Below are 20,302 nucleotides of genomic sequence, written 5' to 3' on the forward strand. Positions count from 1 at the left end.
TTTAATGAAAAGTTGAAATACTGGAGGGGAGTTATATTCTTTTCCACGTTTGCATGTGTGTTTTGTAATAATAGGTTTGAAGCAGAATATAAATTTCAACACAGTAAATACTGATATTTTAAATGTTGTCAAGCAGAAAAGTGTTAGTGAAAGATTGGGAAGTCAAACAAGTTTAGAAGGCATGGACATGATTAAAAGATGGACAGAGGGAAAAGCACAGTAATGGACATTACTCCATAAATCGGATTTCCAAAACTATTTGTCCTCAGTAGTTCACTTTGTAACTCCTTGTATTTTGATCTCTGGAAAAGCAGTTAAGTTTACTTTAATCATTGATATTGGAGGCATGATTACAAGGGAGACATATTACTCATCTCTGTGGAATACAAACAGCTCATTTGGTTAGTTCTTATTTGTCCTAAATAATAAAGAAAACACTTAGGAATTTAGCATAAATGCTTACTATTTGTTGAGAAAACTGTGGTTAATTATTCCAGCAATTCAGAATTTAAAATAAGTAATTTCTTTTGCTAACAGTGGTATATAACTACTTTTGGGGGACTTTTCAGATGTTGTATATACTGTCTTAAGGCTATTCCACTAATAATAGATATATCACATTGATAAATAAGGATATCTACATTGATTAATAATTTTGATTGTGACCATGAAAGCTTGTTCTTTCCCAGCATCCAATTTAGACTCTTTTCTGAAAATAGCTGCTAATTAATATTGTATGAGGGGCTTCAATGATTATAAGGAGGAGATGTGCATATTATTCACCAAAACAAGAAAATATTACTTTTTCCTTTACTAGAAAAATTATTTTAATTAGCATGGGATACTTTACAATGAAAGACATAACCTCAGCTTTTCATTTACCATATTTGTGAGAGTCAATACTACCTGGATTCTCCAAAAATTTCATTCATTCATTTATTTCTTTATGTATGTATGTATGTATGTCTGCGATAGGTCTTGGTTGCTGCGCGCGGGCTTTCTCTAGTTGCGGCGAGTGGGGGCTACTCTTCCTTGTGGTGCGCACGCTTCTCAGTGCAGTGGTTTCTCTTGTTGCAGAGCACAGGCTCTAGGCGCACAGGCTTCAGTAGTTGTGGCACACGGGCTTCAGTAGTTGTGGCTCACGGGCTCTAGAGTGCAGGCTCAGTAGTTGTGGCTCAGGGGCTTAGTTGCTCCGCGGCATATGGGATCTTCCTGGACCAGGGATCGAACCCCTGTCCACTGCATTGGCAGGCGGATTCTTAACTACTGTGCCACCAGGGAAGCCCTGCTTATTATAAATTTATTCATTTATTTATTTATTTTTGGCTGCGTTGGGTCTTTGTTGCTGCACGCAGGCTTTTCTCTAGTTGCGGTGAGCGGGGGCTACTCTTTGTTGCTGCACGCAGGCTTTTCTCTAGTTGCGGTGAGCGGGGGCTACTCTTTGTTGCAGTGCGCAGGCTTCTTGCGATGGCTTCTTTTGTTGCGGAGCACGGGCTCTAGGTGCGCGGGCTTCAGTAGCTGTGGCATGCAGGCTCAGTAGTTGTGGTTCGTGGGCTCTAGAGCACAGGCTCAGTAGCTGCGGGTCACGAGCTTAGTTGCTCCACGGCTTGTGGGATCTTCCCAAACCAGGGCTCGAACCCGTGTCCCCTGTGCTGGCAGACGGATTCTTAACCACTGCGCCACCAGGGAAGTCCCCTGTTTATTTTTTAAATTGAACTAATGGTTAATGAGAAATTAACTTGGAGTGAGGGAAGTCTCTTGCCTTGTTTAAATTCACACATTTACCAAACTCTTCTTTTGGCTCTAATTAGATTTGGTATTGTGTTGGTCCATGCCAGGAGCCAGAGGGATTGCTAGGATTCTGATTCAATGGCGCATGGACCTAGACATTGGCAGGTCAACATCACTTCCAGAACAAGTGAAATGCACCTGCCTGGGAGTTGTTATGACAGACTTCCAAAGTTCTGTTTGGGCACTAGACTTGTATTAGGTAACAGAGTGGAGTTAATGTTTTGGTTTCGCTTGTTGCAGTTAGAATTTCTCTATCAATTTCTCCAAGGCTGCGCCCATACACAGTGTTGTAAGCCAAATGTCACTACTGAAATGTATTGGGTTGGCCAAAAAGTTCGTTTGGGTTTTTGTAAGACGTTACTGGAAAACCTGAATGAACTTTTTGGCCAGCCCAATCTTTCCTTATTTGTTTATCTCATTAAGAAGTTCTTCTTATGATTCACAGACACACCTGGCAGAAACTCTATTTTTCATACTGCACCAAATCCAAGTTAGTAAATTCATATGAATTCTTAAGAAATTAGTTTGAAATAAAATGTTCTCAAAAGCTATGGATGTTTGACATTTTAGAATGTTTAATACTTAGAAAATGTTAAATCTGCTTTTTTTTAATGCCCTAATTGCCTCTACAAGTTTAATTGTTGTCTTTGTTGTTGATGTTATCAATGCTTAATAGACTTTAATAGTCTTAGCAATCTTCAATTACTAGAGGGAGTCTTCTTTGTTTTGTAAACAACCATGTAGACTGTTTTACTCTAATTGTTTCCTGTCATGGGGACAGGTTAAAACTTTGGACCAGCTAGCTGTCAGTTTTGGTTCATCAAAATAACATTTTCTCAACTATTATGCCATCATTGCACAGTAGTTCTTAAGAGTAGTAATGGCACCAAAGCCAGCAGCAGGAAAATATCTCTCCAGCCAGCTTTACAGTTGGAGCCTTAACTGTGGGAGAGTCAGGTTGCCAAGTAGAGTTGGTGGTTATCTTGGAAACTGTGCTGAAGAACACAACCACAAATGATTTTGCCAAATATACAGTATTTACTTGGTCTAGATCTCCAATTTCTATTTTGACTCACTGCCAAAACTTTGTAAATGCTGTGCCATTATTTAAGGAGGTTATATAGTTTATCTGTTGGTTTGGTGTGTAGCGGGAGAGAAGAGTTCTTGGAGGGAAGAGTGCAAAGCAAGACACCTTGAATCATTATGACTGCAAGCCAAAAAGGATTGTGTGTATCTGCTTATTTCCAGCATTATTCTTATTCTAGGTTGTACATTGCAGAAAATACCTAAGATAGATATGAAATCTTTTCTCAATAAGATGGATTTTGGTTGCTCATTCCAAAATAGTGAATTCTATCAGCTTCGATTTATGCTTTCTCCACTTGTCATGAAATGCAGTTAAATGTGCCAGGCTTCAAGAAGTATAAATTGATGGTAGGTGGATTTTTAATATTTTGTGTAAAATTAAATTCAGTGATAATGTCAACCTACCTGCAGTTTTAAGAATTTTGAGATCGATATCTTATACTCACTAAGGGTTGTTCCTCAAACTGACTTGAAATCAAGCTCCAAATAATCTGAGGATTACATAAAAAGATGAATGAATTGGAATGAAGCATTTTTGAAGGACAATTTGGGACATAAAATTAAGTGGTTACTTCACTAAAAATACTGCAAATTTTTTTTTTTTAAGTTAGATTTATGTCTGTTGGAAGGGAGGACTGATTTCTATGTCTTTTTATTCCATAATAGAATCTAGTGGTATACTACTAAATCAAGATTTAATGAGTTGGGGGTCGGGGGTAGGGGGTGAAGGTGGTCAAAGGGTACCAATTTCCAGTTATAAAATGAATAAGTTCTGGGTTGTAACACGTAGTATGGTGACTGTACTTAGCATTACTGTATTGTATACCTGAAAGTTGCTAAGAGAGTATATCTTAAAAGTTTTCATCACACACACAAAAAATCATAACGATATGAGGTCATGGATGTGTTAAGTAACCTTATTGTGGTAATCATTTCCCAGTATATACCTATTACAAATCATTGCATTGTATACTTTAAATTTACATGATGTCATATGTCAGTTACTCTCAATAAAAGCTGAGGGGGAAAAAGGTTTAATAAATGATGTAGAAGTAGCAAAAAAATGTCATTTAATTAGAAAATGTGTAATCTATTCTAAATGCATAAGAAAAATAATGTAAAAGACCTTGGTGTTGCCGATGATGGTAGTGACGATGGTGCTTTTTCCTTAAGTGTAACTTCTACAGGTTATGGCAGTTGTCCTATAAAAGCCAGTCATTATAAGCATACAGTTGATTGATGTTTAGTAAATTTATACTGGGATCACATATTTTTATTTTTTTAAAATTAATTAATTAATTAATTAGTTTATTTATTTATTTATTTATTTATGGCTGTGTTGGGTCTTTGTTGCTGCGCCCGGGCTTTCTCTAGTTGCGGTGAGCGGGGGCTGCTCTTCGTTGCGGTGCTCAGGCTTCTCATTGCGGTGGCTTCTCTTGTTGCGGAGCATGGGCTCTAGGCGCGCAGGGTCAGTAGTTGTGGCTCATGGGCTTAGTTCCTTCACGGCATGTGGAATCTTCCCAGACCAGGGCTCCAACCCATGTCCCCTGCATTGGCAGAGGGATTCTTAACCACTGCGCCACCAGGGAAGTCCAAGGGATCACATATTTTTAATTGAAATTTTTATTGAGCTAATTGTAGATTCATATGCAGTTGTATGAAATAATAATAATTGGACATGAACATTCTGCCCAATTTTCCCCAGTGGTAACATTTTGGAAGACTATAGTATAATATCACAGTCAGGAGACTGACATTGATACAGTCTACCAATCTTACTCAGATTTCCCATTTGACTTGTATACTTGTGTATGTATATATTTAGTTCTATACCATTTTATCACATGATCAGATAATTTTAAACCTTTTTTTCCCCCAAAACAAAAAAGTTTAACACAGTTCTATTTCATCAATCATGTGATTGTACTACCATGTCTTATCAAAATGTGCATCAGAATATAGGTTTTTGTTTACTCAAAAGGTGTTTTTTTTTTGCTTAAAATACTTTTGCATTAAAAATATTTTGTGTTTTAATGTTTTATGACGCTGCAAGTTATATCATTTAATTCTCATCACAACTCGAGAGGTAGGTGGTGTTGTTATCCCTATCTCTGGAGAAGAAACTAATACACGGTGAGATTAAATAACTTGCCCAAGTTCCTACAGCCAGTACGTGGCTTAGCTAGGATATGAATTTAACCAGTCAGTCTCTAGAGCCAGTCTTTTGACCATTATGCTGTACCACCTCATTACCACTAATGATGAAAATGTAGCTATAATGTGGGCTATATAGGGAAAGTCATAAAAGGAGACTTAAAATGCATGCACCTGTCTACACAAAAACTTGTACCTGAATATTCATAGCAGCATTATTAACAATATACACGTAAAATAGGGTTAAGAAAAGAAACTGGTCTGCAGCCGTCTTTGTGATGCCAAGACAAAGTGGGAAAGAGTTAGAATCAGAATGTTGATGGCTCTCCATGTTTCGCCACATATAGCCACAGTCTTTACAAACACCAACAGAATTTTAGACTGTTAATGGTAAAATGAGCGCAGATTTTTAGGTCTAGACCCTATGAAATTAGGACATAATTTTGAACACACACAGTGAATTACTTGGGGTTGGCGTTATTTGAATTTCTAACTTTATGTAATTCTAGATACCAAACATTCTTCTTGTTAAGCAATATTCCTTTCCCTTTTATTCTGATTAGAATGCTGCCAATTGGATCCCATAACTTGGTGCCATGACTGATAACAATGTGGGGGAAAGCCAATGATCTTGAAGCATTCAGCTTTAATAATGTACACATGTTATTGTACTCAATGAGGACATGTCTTGGCTTTTTGTAATTGCTGTAATCATTACTTTTTCAAGGAATAGCTGTAGAAATGACCCAGATATACCTTTTAAGAGTATGATTATAGCATTTACTTGTATGTTTGTTGTGTATTTGTGACAGGCCCAAGTTAGATGCTCATGTTAGAACCTTTGACCCATCAGGAAGTTGATGTAGTGATTATTATGGAAAGCAATAAGGTAGAGTATAGGTCTGGTCTTCCTTATGGGAGAAATGAGTAGTTTATTTGCTTTTACTATCTCTTGTTTCTTGCAACACTTTTTGAACCACCTCAGCTGATAATAGATTTTCATACTAGTATCTCTATAATATTCAAAAAGCTGCTCACTGAATTTGAGTGTAGTACTCCATCTTTGCTTTATTTAATGTGGTTCCAAAAATTGTAAACCTTTTCAAATTAGGGATATTTTGGTTTTTTAAAAAATATTTTTAGCTTACCTTTTAATAAATAATTATTATTGAAAGATACACTGTATTCAAAAGAAAAACAGTGGGCTCTGGATTTTTGCTGATGGACTTCTCTCTTCAGAGAGAGCAGACTTGCCCATGTCAGGCATAGACAGTAGGTCTCCCATGAACATATGCCATACATAGTATTGATGTTTTTCATTTGCTACTTTTGCTATTTTGAGATTTGTCACAATTTGTGGATGTCACAAAGTAATGATAATTTTAATTACTATTGTCATGCTTTATTAGCCATTACTAAAACCTGCCTTACCAAGTCATGTCTTTTTCTTGATAGAGTATTAAATCTGGTTTCTATGTTCAGATTATACTTTAATGGAAACTATTCACCCAACTCTCAAGGTGGGTTTTTATTATATATTTCTCCTCGAATTGATTTTTTTCTGTCTTGCAGTGTAAAAGGAAGAAAGACTTAAATAATGTTAGTGAAGTCCAGAGGATATAACATGGTCTATCTCTGAGTTATTTCTTCTCTTTTTCTTTCCTGCCTGCATTGAGAAACAAAGACACCCATTAAAAAATACCTTAGTTATTAGTTGTGCTGATTCTAAAGTAAAGCACCAGAATCTAAAAATAGTACAGTGATACTATACCCAGATTCCATCTGTAACCTACTGTCTTGTTCCTATTAATTTATTTTTTAATCTGTTTGTTCTTTCAGTACTTTTTCCATTTTTGTTTGCAGTTATAGAATTTTCACATTTGCCATTGGCTATAAAGTTCTGTCAGCTCTTTTATAACCTTTCATGATTTTTGCATTAAAAGGATTACTTTTGGACACCCACTAATTAGTTTGGATGATTATTAGCTTTTTGTTTGCCTTACTGCATACATCATAACAGAACAAGAAATCATTTGTGCAAATAAAGTGTCTGATAGTTCATAAAATTGGAGTGAGCATCTCAAAAAGTGAATTCAGTTATTAAAACATTAATTCACTTTATATTCATATTTTCATGTATCAAACATAATTGATAAGAGGAAAAAATACCATAAATGGGTACTTTTCAAACATGAAGGAAGAACATACAGTGATGTATGTCAATTATTTCTCAGTAAAACTGGAAAACTATTTTAAAAATGAGGGAAGAACAAATCTTCCAATCTAAAAATACTCAACACATACATTATTTGTTTTTGTAAAAAGAGAAGCAGGTACATTTCAGCAAGAAAGCACATATTTTAAACTTTTCATTCTAGATTTCATCTATCTTTATTCCAATCCAGTCACCTAAATGGTTTTTAATTTTGGAATTGTCTACCACATTATAGCTTGGAGAAAAACATTGGCAGAAAATGAAGCTAGTAGACATTTTGCTAATAACTTACCTTTTTAAATGACTATGAATTATGTGTGTCTACTGGAAATCAAAATTAGAAAGGACATTTGGTTAACTTTGGGAACTAAATTTTCAATGTTTTGAAACTTAACCTGTTTACTCTTAAATGTGATACTTTTTAAGTAGGACATTTTATAGACAGCAACTCATTTAATATGTAATTTAAAAACATTTTGTATCAAGTATATAAAAGATATAGAACATGGCATTTTAAAATGACTAAAAAAATGCTTGAGTTTTTTTTGAAGGCAGTGTATTTTTTAAAACACAGTTTAATTTACTACTGACAGTTTGCATCAGTTTTTTTACATTGTTATAATTTGCTGTGCTTTACGTAATCCTGAAGATTATGGGCAACTTTTCATATTTAGGGATAAAAAACTTAGTTGTTGACATTGTCAGTTTTCTCTAATATTGGTAAGAATTTAGCCTCCTTAAGGAATGGAGTTTGTTTTCTGTTCACAAACCCATGATAAAAGATACAATTAGGGTCCATGAGGGTGAAATTAAAAATAAGACGGTAGAATACTAAATTGTGTTTCTGTTCACCCAAACAAAGCTATTGGATACTTTCCTCTGAAAGGGTCATATTGTAATTTTATTTGGATGGAGATTTGTTACTTTGCAAACTATTTGCCTGCTTAGTGTCCTTCTAGTGGTTGTAATACTCTCTCTCATAATAAGAAAAACAAGAAGTCGGATGAGAGGAGGTAGAAAGTGCATTCAGAATGCATTGTTGAGATTACAAAACTTACCCTAAATTTAATTAGACAGGCAGTTAATTCTGATCATGTCCTCAGGTCAGGAGTTACATAAGAAGAAAAGTGATGGAGATTGGTCATTTCCTCCAGTTCTTCTTACCACTTTTTTTTTTTTTTTTTTTTTTTTGCGGGAGATGGGGGAAGAGAAAAAAAATCTCCCCTGGAAATAATTCCTTGACACCCACATGCTCTGTTTTTAGGCCAAAAGAAATAGGAGGTTTCTCTTCGGAGCTTGTTGACACTTCACACAGTCACGTCAACATTTGACACGTGGGTTCCATGCGCATGGCAGCGCTATTTACAAACACCATCCAGGGATTCCAGAGCCTCTTATGTAACAGCTGAGAGTACAGGCTTTGTGTGTCCCTGCGCGCAGAGGAATCAAACAGTTTAATTCATAGTCAGGGAGCCCTTGTCTGGCTCTGATGGGGTCATGAATCAAATATCAAGGTGTCTAGGTCAGGATCCACCCAATATGCAGTTTTCCTACCAAAGCCTCAAAGGCTGTGCCTTAATATAGAATTACTCTTTTTTTTTTCCTCCTGCAACAAACAGAACCAGTTATGACAAACTTTTTTTGTGATATTTGCAAAATGTGGGCAAATTGTGCCTTGGTTTTGGTTGTAATTTACAGTGCCACTTGTGACTGAAGTGCATATGCCTGCCACCCAGTCTCACAAATGCTTTTTTTTTTTTTAAGTTTATTTTCTCATGTGTAAGCACCTTCAGATGCAAGAGAATTCATAAACTGACTTGCCCAACTAGACACTCTGGCCACAGAAGACTCAAGAAAACGATAGTTTGATTGTCCTCCATATCCAGTCCCGCATTACCATCCCCATCCCTCCTCAGCTCCCTTTTCACCTCCTCACCCCCACACCTCCCTCAGCCCTTCTCCATTTTAAATTACATATCAAGACATGGTGTTTAAAAAAAAAATTAGATTTCTATACTTAGGGAACTGTTCTTCCTTTTCCATATTGATTTTAAGAATTTTTCATATATATTTATCAATTTTTTAAAAAGTCTCAAGTTAATAAATTAAAGCACCAAGAGTTTATGTCTACTCCTATGTGTCTGGTATATGTTTCCTGATGCTTTTTTTCATTGTAAATTGCAAATTGACTGGTTGGAATATTTAAAATATGAGTAAATTTTGAGTTCTTTTTGTATTGCATCTTAGGATCATTTTAGATGGATGTCATCATTGATTATCCAAAAATAGAAACCTTCTAGCCTAATGAAGAATTGAAATTAAATCAAAAAATGAACTTATAGTTACTTTAAAAGTTGGGCTCTTTGAACTCTTCTTTCATAGAATATATTTTTTTCTAATTACACTATCTTTCTAAAAAGAGGAAAGATCAGAATCTTTGAAATGTGGTACTGTAAATGGAAGGAATTTGCTTAACTTTTAAAAATAAAGGATTTTTTTTTTTTCTCCAAGAGATAAATGAAGTACCAAGTAATGTTTGGTATAAGAGAAGGTTAGATCTGGAATAATTTAGAGGTTATCTCTCCAAATCTATTATTTACATATGAGATTTAGAAATTTAAGTTTCAGATGTTTAACATCTGTATCTGCTCACCTTTAGAAGAAATTTTATCAAAAGAGTGACTCATTTAACCAACACAATGAAATCTGAGGATAGACATTTTTCATCTTTTCTTACTGAGTACAGGTTCCTTCTGGATTTGAAAAGATAACTTATAACCACTAAATACGTTATAAGTTATTGTACTTTTCTAATACGTTGAATTAAGATACAGTGAATTTAGATTATGGGCATTAAAAATTGTTTTATTTGCATGCTTTTCATTGTTTTGGCCTGAAGATGGTGTATTTATCTTAATTACCCTTGGCCCAAACAGTGAAAGTTTGTGTGAAATTACTTTCTTACTAAGAGCAGTACCATGTCTGAACACTCTTGAGCTTTCACAAGGGTGATCTTACCCTGTATTAGAACATTAATATTCTCCCCTCTTCTTATGCCTTTATTGGACAGTAAATTATATATGGTTATAAGCTGAAAGTGCTCAGAATTTGATAAAGGCTGTAAGTTAATGCATTTTTGCTAGGAAAGGGATTAAATATAACTATTTGACTGTGTTTTTGTTTCACCTGAAGTGGCAAGCATTCAATAAACATTGATTTGTTCAAAAGATGGGCTTCCTCCATAAAGATGAGACTGACTGACAATTGTCTCTGTATTGTAAAATACCCAAATGGTAGACTGAATGTGAAAGATATGTATCAAGATGCAATGTGGGGATTTTAGGTTGTTTTCTCTTTCCAGCTACTATTGAGAGCATGTGTGTGTGCCCTCACTCAAAAAGTTTTGGACTTTTGATATATGAGTTAAGTCCTCATTGCTGGAAATGGTTAATTAAACAAACCATAATAAAACTCTCTGTCTATGAATATAAAATTTAAAAATACTGATGCCACGCATTTTTCCAAATATCATGAGGGTGCACAAAATCCCCAGGGTCTTTTATGTAAACTGTTTTTATATGGTCCCTTTAAAAGACTGTTGAGGAGTCGCATAGGCGCTCACACATAAAAACAAACAGCTGGCTTGGTGATGTTAAGATTGGCGCCAGGGTGTTCCCTCTTGCGTAGGAGTCCTAGGTCATCCTGATGCCTTCCCATGTGGTCAAGCGCACATGGCTTTAATGTTTACACACACAGTTCCAGAATTCTGAACACCAGTGATGTAACAGTGGGGGAAGGGGTGGTCTGTATCTTACAAACTGTTTGATGACCTAGGTCATGAATACTGATAGAGAATAAGAAAGCCCTGATTGTAGTAAAACTTGCCTGGAGGGGAAATAGAGTAGATGCTTAAAGCAGGCTTTCCCTCCAACCCCCAAACTGTTTATTTTAAACTGTCATTACCACCCAAAGGGAGCTTTCTACTTTGAACTTAAAATAGTAGCTTTTAACTCGGACAAGTGAGTAAGTGCTTTAGTACCCAAGGACTGGAGGTGACAAAGCTCTTAAGAGTGTCACTCTCTTTGGTAACCAAGCTGACTCAGACTCTTTTGGAAGCTTTTATGGCAACTTAACCAGCTCTAATAGTATTACTACATACCTGCATGGGAACAGACAATTGGAGCTAGAGCTGGCATTTTCTCTGGTTTTAAAATTGTTTCTCACCCATTATTTCTGTTTTATTTGTGAAAATATGCCAATCCTACCACATATAAAAATGCTTTTCAAAATCACTGAATATGTTTGTATAGCATGACTTTGTTTAAGAGCTTTATATCTACAACAATACAGGGGAAAACCCCCTTCTTATCTGGTAGAATCATGATAAAGGGGGGAAAAATGTGAGCGGTAATTTTGGAAAATATGTAATAATGGTAAGGTGGTGGTATCCATACAACTAAATACCAAGCTAGTATATTTAAACATGAAAAGTGCCTAAAAGGGTGAGGGGAAAACATGTTATAAATAAGGAGAATATAGAGTTTTCAGTGAATAAGTGCTCTATTACAAACTATGAACATTTAAAAGATTTGTTTCAAACTCTTTCCTACTTGTAACAAATTATCCAGGACTTTTTTTAATCCATCTCTCTTTGAACTTTTAACAGATTTTTCTGGACTGTGGGTTAGAGATTCTGTGTGCATGTATGTGTGTTTTTGAGTATGTTTTTGTATTTTAGATCTAGCTATGTAAACTAGAGACGTCTCCAGCTACTTGTAAGATATTGCCACCTGGATTTCCACCACCTTTGCTTCAACATTTCAATAAAGCATTTGTCAGATTTGCAAAAATGTAGTTCATTTTCAAACAGAATCATAGACTGTTATTGGCAAAAAACAAAAACTTTAGAGACGCTCTGTTGCATTAACAAATAAGAAAAAAATGGAGGCATGGGAAGGTAAAGTCAGTTGCCTCAAATTGAATAACAGGATATTTATCATTCTAATAATAGCCAATACTGACTAATTATTCACATTGTGTCTAGCACCATACTAGGCATTTCTAGAGATTATCTTATTCAATTCTCACATCACCTCTAATTTTTTAAATATTTATTTATTTATTTATTTTGGCTGCGCCGGGTCCCAGTTGCGGCATGCGAGATCTTCAGTTGCGGCATGCAGACTTCTTGGTTGTGACATTTGAACTCTTAGTTGCGGCATGCATGCGGGATCTAGTTCCCCGACCAGGGATTGAACCCGGGCTCCCTGCATTGGGAGCTCGGAATCTGACCCACTGGACCACCAGGGAAATCCCCCCATCACCTCTATGTTTGTTGGTGCTTTTATTATCCCCATTTTACTAAGGAAGAAACCAGGACATAGGATTAAATAATTTCCCTATACATTTTGAATTATTTTTTAAAAACGTGTCCTTAGCTACACTGTTCTTTCTTTTTTTAAATATTTATTTATTTTTGGCTGCGTTGGGTCTTAGTTGTGGCATGTAGGATCTTTCATTGCAGCATGGGCTCTCTGGTTGTGGCTCGTGGGCTCTCTAGGGTTTAGTAGTTGTGGTGCAGGCATAGTTGCCCTGCAGCATGTGGGATCTTAGTTCCCCACCAGGATCGAACTGGCATCCCCTGCATTGGAAGGCGGATTGTTAACCACTTGACCACCAGGGAAGTCCCTATACATTTTGAATTATCTTTAACATCTCCCCGTTTGCAAATTTATCACTAAACCCTATAGAATATTTTACTATGGCCATTTGCCGTGCCCCTTTCCATTTCTGTTTCCCTCACCCTATTCTTTTTTTCACTCTGTTCCTTTGTGACCAATTTCTTCCTCCTTGGTGTTCTTGCCTGTATGAGCTTTCTCTCCCACCCTCTTCCAGCTTTTTCTGCTTTTCCCATATTGTTTTCCCTGGAATCTACATTGCCTCATTATTTCTTTTCTTTTTTTTAAATTAATTAATTAATTAATTTATGGCTGCATTGGGTCATCATTGCTGTGCACGGGCTTTCTCTAGTTCGGTGAGCGCGGGCTACTCTTTGTGGCGGTACGAGGGCTTCTCACTGCAGTGGCTTCTCATGTTACGGAGCATGGGCTCTAGACACGCAGGCTTCAGTAGTTGTGGCTCACGGGCTCAGTAGTTTTGGCTCACGGGCTTAGTTACTCCGTGGCATATGGGATCTTCCCGGACCAGGGCTTGAACCTATGTCCCCTGCATTGGCAGGCGGATTCTTAACCACTGTGCCACCAGGGAAGTCCCTGCCTCATTATTTCTAATGAATCAATCAACTCTAAACAGCTGGATGCCATCAAACAATCTGGTTTTTGGAGTTAAGAAGATCTAGTTTTGAATCCTGACTTGCCTTCTTATAAACTGTGTATGTTCTTACTCAACACAGCAGCTTTAGCCTCTCTGAATCAGCTTCCCCATCTGTAAAATGGGAACAGCTAAAAATTCTTATCTCACAATATATATCACAATGATTTTTCAAATTTCTTAATTATACCACTTAGTGAATGAAATATACCTTCTTCTTAAAGTCATTCTTCTCCGTGCTATCTGATTATTCTATTCTGATTTAGTTTCTGTTCATTATTCTCCTGGTTAGGTCCTCTATTGCCTTAGTCCCATGTCTTTCTCGGTATTTGATTCTTTTTTTTCTTTTCTTTTCTCTGATGTACATCCCCCAATTTTTTTCCCCAGAAATGGTGTGTAGGAGGAAAACTGAGTCTTTGCATGTCCAAAATGCCTTGAATTTTTCCTCAGAGTTAATTGATAAAATAACGATAGGATTCCAGGTTCAAAGTAATTTTTCCTCAGAACTTGGGAGACATTGGTGCATTGCTGTCTTTCATCCAGTGTTGGTTATGAGATATCTGAAATAAATGTGATTCATCTTTCTTAGATAACTTTTTAAAAAATGTAAGTGCTTATTTTGATCTTTATCTTTTCAGCTCTGAAATCCCACCAGAAAATTAAAAGGTCACAGGAATATCTAAATCCAAATATATCTAGGAATGGCTCTTTTAAAATTCATCCTTCTCAGCACTATATTATCCTGTACAATCTGGGAAAAAAGTCCCTTTGTTCAGCTTTAGGAACTTTTCTTCTATTATACCTCTGATTATTTCTTCCCCTCTATTTCTTTCTTCTCTATCTTTATGGAACTCACACAAATTGTACATTGGACCTCCTCAATTTATTTTTCTTGTTTATTGTATTTCTTTTCATATTTTCTACCTGTTTTCTCTGTATATTTTATTTTCCCAACACTTTTGATTTTTTTAATGTTAATTGAATTTTAATTTCCAAAAGGTCTTATACCCTCTGATTGATTCTTTTTAATGGCAGTCTCTTTGTGGCTCAAATTCTATGGAATGAGTTAAATTTTGTAGACAAATTAGAGAAATAAAGAAAGAATTACATTCTATTCTATCTCTATGAAACAGTGCAACCAACTTTTAAAAATGTATGTGTATATACTATATATTATATGTACATAGATAATATATACATATATTTATAGTTTTACTGGTACTTTATTTACACTCCTTTTAAAAATAATAATAGTGCTAGAGTCCATTACTGACTAATTTTCAAAACTTGGTGTGTGTGGCTGCTTAGTAAGCCCTCAGTATCCCCCTCATGCTTCAGTATTATAATCCCCAGGCATAGTGAGTGATTGTGCTTATTATTCCTAGCAGTAGAGATTCATCCAGTGCAGATCTAAGGTGTGACTGAATAATTTCTGGGCCCTTGAAGATACTTTGCTCATCTTCATATATTTTCCCTATTTTGCTGCTCAGTAGCAGGTAAGTAAGAAAAGGAGGTGAAACAAATTTCACTATCTTGCACTGTTTAGTAATCTTTAAAAATAAGTGCAGGGCTTCCCTGGTGGCGCAGTGGTTGAGAATCTGCCTGCCAATGCAGGGGACACGGGTTCGTGCCCTGGTCTGGGAAGATCCCACATGCCGCGGAGCAACTAGGCCCGTGAGCCACAACTACTGAGTCTGCGCGTCTGGAGCCTGTGCTCCGCAACAAGAGAGGCCGCGATAATGAGAGGCCCGCGCACCACGATGAAGAGTGGCCCCCACTTGCCGCAAGTAGAGAAAGCCCTCGCACAGAAACGAAGACCCAACACAGCCATAAATAAATAAATAAATAAATAAATAAATAAATAAATAAAATAAAAAAAAAAAAAATAAGTGCAATATCCATAAGGGCATAATCTTTTCCTAAGAGCCCCACTTCCCTAACTTTAGGGAAAGAAGAGACAGGTAAAAATATTCAATCCCTCAACAAAGTCTGTTGACTCTAGCTTTGATATATATCCAGAATCTGACCATTTCCCATCATTTCACTGTTTCCACACTCTTCCAAGCCACTAGCATGTCTAACTTTGAACATTGCAGTGTCATCCTAATGGGTCTCCCTGCTTCTGGCTTTGCCCTCCCTTCCTCACCTCACCGAGGTCTTCTACCCAAACCCAGAAATTCAAGTGATCATTTAAAAATTAAGTCAGATCGTGCCTCTCCTCTGCTTAAAGCCATCGATGAATCCCCATTTAACTCAGTAATAAAAGTCAAAGTTCTTTTTGTGGCCTACAAGGTCTCAGGCCAATGTTTACATTTCTGATTCCATTTCTTGCCAGTTCTCTTCCCTCACTCCAATCTCCATGGCTTTCTTTCTGTCCAGACAACAAGATGAACGTCCTCTTTCCTCCAGGTTTTTGCACTTGCTGTTTCCTCTTCCGGGAAAAGCCTTTGTTTAGATATCCAGTGTGTTGCTTCTTCCCTTCCTTCTAATCTCTCTTTGAGTGTTAGTTTTTCAGAAATAAAATCCATAACCATTTAACAGAACTGCCACACTTTACCTTGCCTCATTTTCTTTCATTAGGTTTATCATCACTTACTAGGGTATTTGTTGCTGCTTTTTAAAAAAAAAAAACAATTTGTGGGAATTCCCTGGTGGTCCAGTGGTTAGGACTCTGAGCTTCCACTGCAGTGGACACAGGTTCCATCCCTGGTCCAGGAACTAAGGTCCCACATACTGTGAGTCACGGCCAAAAAAAAAATTTGTTTTCTGTTCACTCCAGTAGACGTGAGTTCTGAGAACAAAGGCATTGTTTGGGTCACATATAGCCTCAGCACCTAGAACAGTGGCTGGCACATGGTAGGCATTGAATAAATATTTGGTGAATGTATGAGTGAATGAAATGGTGAAAAAAAAAAGGGGGACCATGATATAATTTTATTTTTTACTACTTTTCCCTTTAAGGCTACCAGTGTTGTGTTTTTCTCCCCGTCAGAAATTAAGATAGATAAAAGTATATATTTAGCACACATAGGTGAAATTAGGCTTTTGGATCCACACAGCTTAGCCGAGACAATCTCCCAGGAGTTTCTAGGACCAAGGAAACATTTGGAGCTAAAATATCATGCATATCAGCAACTGTACTCTTTTCTGATGTTATTATAATTGGATAGTATTTAAGTTACATTAGGTGTTTAAAAGGCTACTTTAAAATATAAACATGATTTGAAAAGCTACCTTAAGTTTTAAACAACTAATTTATAAATAGATTTTTGGAGCTCAAACCTCCTAAAAGATGAGCAATGCTTATGTTCTTCTTTCTGCTTCCTTTCTCTCAGTTGTGTGGTTACCAACTTCCTTCTAGCTAGGAGAAATGGCACTGTTTTCAATATCTCTTAACTTCTACTATCATGATGAGATAATATCCTTCAGAATATTACTTCTGAGTTCAAGTGTCCTTGACATTTATTTCATAGTGCAAAATAGTTATAGATCGATGATTCTCCAACTCAAGTTTTCCAAAGGTTTTGAAATACCTTCTTTTTTCTTTAAAGGGGGTGGGAAACTTATGTAAATCCATAGTGTTTTGAGTGCATTTTTCTTTCATTATTGTTTTTATTACTAAAGGCTCAAAATCCAGTAGAATTTGAGTGTGATTTGTAAGTTTCATGGTGGGAGTTCTATTTTTGTTTTGTTTAAAGGGTTACTGCCTTTGTCTAGCACAATACCTGGAACATTGTAAGCCCACAATAGCTATTTGTTGAATGTAGACCAATACTTCTAGAGAATTCTAATTCCAAAGATTTAGTAGCATAAAATCCCATAATGATTAATATTCTACTTGATGCTAGTGAAATGAGATACAAATTGATAGAGTAGTTCTTTCTTTACTTTTCTACCAAATAGAGAACTTTCTGAAATCAGAGAAGAGTTGATTTAAGACTTAATATCTTTTTTTGACATAATGATATGTGACCATATAGCCAGGTAACAGAAACCAGTAATCCCTCACAGTGTAACTTACTGAGGCATCTTCTGAAATCCTTAAATTCTATACTGGTGCCACCAAGGTACAACTCTTGAGCTACAACTGTTTCTTGATAAAGGATGCTAGTCCTTGCTGCCAATGTTACCTTTGCCCATTTACAATGACCTACAGAAGTAGGTTAGCTTCTTTCTTCTGGATTGCGTTATTCATTTTCATATGCATGTCTTAACCTGTTTTGGAAGACTGTTTTCTAATCTTCTTCCAAGGCTTATCATCTTCATATATTCATAGCATGCATTTCTCAGACAGGCCAAACAGGATTAGTACATATTTGGTATTGCAAAAATGCATTATTGACTTTAAATGAGTTCTTCAGCTTTTCCTGTGATGCTGGGCGGAAGTTTATTACTGTTTCCTTATCTGTAACATGAAAACCTTGGACAAGATAGCATTTTCTGAAATTTCACTGAACTTTGTGTGTGTGTGTGTGTGTGTGTGTGTGTGAGAGAGACTACTTGCAGCGTATCACAGATATTAAATAAAGATTTGTTTCATTGCATTTTGTAAGCGACCTTGTTATTTCCTTTCAAGGAAAAAACAATAGTATTGCATTCAGATGCCTGTATGTTTATGAGAAACATTTCAGAACTCTGAAGGTTGAATTCAGGGTTTCTTACAGATTGTTTTTCTACTTTCTGCAATATTTATCATAAAGTGAAACAGCAGAGAGCAAAGTTACTTTGGTCTTAATTCCATAAACCAAACTTTAAATATTCCTTTAGGGAATAGATGTTGTAAAAAAGAATTCTGCTTTTCAGACCTCTTAAGAATGTAGATTTTGTTCTTAAGATGAAGTTCACTTCTGCTCACCAATACAAAGGATAAAAAGTTTACCTATCTTTAATCCCTGAAGGAAAATGTTCATAAAATTGCTATTTACTGTGTACAGTTTACTAAAGTGATAAGTTCCTGGATTACTCTTTTAAGAAAATTTCAAGCTTATTGAAAAACTTGAGATAGCAGTGCGTCATTTTAGTAAGCAAAGAAAATAAAGTCTAGTTTTGAAAATGACAGATTGGCTGCAAGAATGCAAAGTTGATGAGTCTAGGAAATTCAAAGAAATTTGCTAATTTATTTTCTCTACTCAGTGAATACAAAAGTCCATTTACTCAGATATTAATTACATGGTAAATTAAAACATCTTTGAAATCAGGCTAATATCCTTAGGAGAACTCCTCTTAACACACTGATGTATGGACAGGATATAATTTAACAGAGATTAGTACTGGTTAGGAACAATCTTGAAACTTCTTCAGGATTTCAATTTATAAAATACTGACTGAGGGTAGATGTATACATGAAAATATAATAATAATAATATAAAACATTGTACCATGCCAATAAAAATAATGTAAGTCATTACTTAATAGTAGGTAGCAGTGACTTCAAAAGACCATAGGTCATTCTGTAAACATACACATTGACAAAATTATTATAAACATGAACTTCATATGTGAATTCTATTTCCATCCAGAACCTCAATTTGTTTTATAGCTATATTACATACGTGGATAAAATCTTAGGGGTATCAAAGAGAGTTAGAAAAAAGCAAGTGTTTATATATATATATATATATATATATATATATATATATATATATAAAACCTTAGTAAGCCTACACCTTATTTGATAGGTCTTAAAAGATATTTCACCAGTGTCTTCTTCTAAAAGCTTTATTTGTACATTGTAAAAACCCTTTTTGAGAAGCAACTCACTGTGATCACAGAATTTTTAGTCACAAGTATTTTCTAATACATATTTGGAAGGGAAGACTTGATATATTACTAGAATGACATATGGTAAAAAGTTTTTTAAAAATCCGAAAAGAAAAATACTGAGATTCTCAATTTCTAGTCCAGCATGTAAGGAGCTTGCCATCCAACTAAGTAAAAAACTGAACAAACTGAAAAATCAGCAACTGTTCTTAGTTCCATCCGAGAAGTGAGGTCACAGGGCAAACTACTGCTCCCAGAATTGGAGGGAGAAACAGGCAGATCCAGAGAATCATCAGCTTGTTGGAGCAGAAACCTGTGAGTAGTAATGTCCACAGGAAACAGTACATGGTGGAAAAACCTGAACTGTAAGTAACAAATTGCTGAAGCTTCAATGTAGATAAAAGTCATACAGTAGAAAACTCCAGGGGAACCCAGCTATAGGGGGGCCTGTACACTTTTGTGAGTTTTACCTCCAGGAGCTCTACCAGGTCCACAAAGTAAATATTAGAGGAAAATTCCCTTGTGCTTCTGGCAGGAGCAGGGAAAAAGGAACAATTTTAATATGCCAGAGGATTCTGTTCTTCTTGACAAGGCCTGCCCTCAGGGGAAACTATTTTACCAGAGCCCAGAATATCTAGGTAAGAGAAATGCCCAACTCCAGATCCCGCCAACCTCCCATGTGGGGGAAGGGATATATGCATCTCCAGACTCCTCCAGCTATTCTGTCCTACTTAAGAGGGGGAAGAAGGGGCTGATAAGCACTAGTGAAATTCACAGTCCAGGGGCACAGACTCACCAAAAGACTGAGATGAGACCTAATCATAGGATTATAGAATGCTTCCCACTCCTCCACACTGTGCCACTATATTACTAACTAAAGGCCTATTGACTGCAGTTCCTTTTCCTCAGTACATCATGCCCACCTTACAACAAAAAATTACCAGGCATACTAAAAGGCATAACACA

At 36.1% G+C, this 20,302-nt stretch overlaps 1 protein-coding gene across 5 annotated transcripts in view; it reads left to right on the forward strand.

Annotated features, from left to right (window-relative positions):
- The window catches only part of TET2 (tet methylcytosine dioxygenase 2), a 142,164-nt gene that overhangs the window by 1,867 nt on the left and 119,995 nt on the right, over positions 1 to 20,302 (forward strand). The window lies entirely within an intron of this gene.

Source organism: Balaenoptera physalus (genome assembly GCF_965194825.1).
Source record: "Balaenoptera physalus genome assembly, chromosome: 5".
NCBI classification, from domain to species: Eukaryota; Metazoa; Chordata; class Mammalia; order Artiodactyla; family Balaenopteridae; genus Balaenoptera; species Balaenoptera physalus.